This window comes from Cyprinodon tularosa, unplaced genomic scaffold (genome assembly GCF_016077235.1).
Source record: "Cyprinodon tularosa strain WSP-4 unplaced genomic scaffold, ASM1607723v1 ctg290, whole genome shotgun sequence".
Lineage (NCBI taxonomy): Eukaryota > Metazoa > Chordata > Actinopteri > Cyprinodontiformes > Cyprinodontidae > Cyprinodon > Cyprinodon tularosa.
Genome location: NW_024038997.1, coordinates 891413 through 892500, shown reverse-complemented (window position 1 = coordinate 892500; position 1088 = coordinate 891413). Strand labels below are relative to the sequence as shown.

General features: G+C 37.4%; 1 long non-coding RNA gene across 1 annotated transcript in view; it reads left to right on the top strand.

Annotated features, from left to right (window-relative positions):
• LOC119787222 overlaps positions 1-515 on the top strand; it is a 25334-nt gene extending 24819 nt beyond the window's left edge. The window contains exon 4 of the long non-coding RNA XR_005281305.1: positions 1-515. This exon is cut by the window's left edge and continues 311 nt beyond it. This is a non-coding gene — a long non-coding RNA (uncharacterized LOC119787222).
• The last annotated feature ends 573 nt before the right edge of the window (positions 516-1088 follow it).

Genomic DNA, 1088 nt, shown 5'->3' with positions numbered 1-1088 from the left:
CAACCATTTGTGTGTGTGGATCTGAAATAGTGTGGTTACTGCTGTTCTCTGCATCTTATTCGCATTTAAAACTATCAAGCCGAGCAAGACGGCCGTCGTTAGACGTCTCAATCATCACAATTAAAGAAAAGAGGTTCATGAGGCATGAAATAGTTCCATAACAAGGTAGCGACGGAAGCGGACAGCATTTTTTCTGTCTTTAGCCTGAAAGAAATAATTGATTTTTCTTCTTTTTTTTTTCTTCTTCTTCTATGGTAGAGCCAATAAGCAGTCACCGTTAAAGGGGAAAAGGAAGAGAAGAGCAGCGGAGAGGTCAGCAAGGCCGACGCAGGCGATATTAGCAGGAAATAGGTTGGGGCAGGGAACGCTGTAGGCAAGCTGCAGCTAAACAAGCCATTATCATTCATTCACAGGAGGTTTGTCATTCACTGCACAACCTCCACAAAAACTGGGTATTTTTATATGCAGCCATTACTAGGCTTTTGTAGGTTGTGGGGATTTGTCGTTTTTACTTTCAGTTTCCTTTCCTTTTTTTTTCTTATTTTGTCTCCTATTTTGTATTGTTCTCTCTCCCAAGTTTTACGTTTTTTATCATTTATGTTTCTGTCTTTTTTTCCCCTCCAATGTAAGCATGTAAGCTCCAATGTATTCATTCATTCCTTTTTTCCCCCCTGGGGTTGTTTTGACAACCAATGATTTAAGTTAGTTTTGCATAATCTACTGACAGAAATGTGTTCATGTGACTCCTATATAAAATATTTACTGTTTTCTGATTTGACCAGGATTCATATTATCTCACGTTTTCCTGGAGATGATTGAGCCAAAATAGAGCAGAACTAAAATAAATGGAATATGGAGTAAACCAAAGGTCCAGGAAAATTACTCAGATTTTGATTGGTGTTTTAAACTAGTTTGCAGCTGTTGGAAGTATTAGGGTATAAAATATTAGCTGAGAGGGAATAAATGGCCTCGAGGATTTAAACTGGGAATGTGAACTGACAGAGATGCTTTCTTTATGTTTCCTCTAACATTTTATTTATATCCTTACTCCCTTTATCTGATACATATTCTTTTTTTTCCCAATTTTC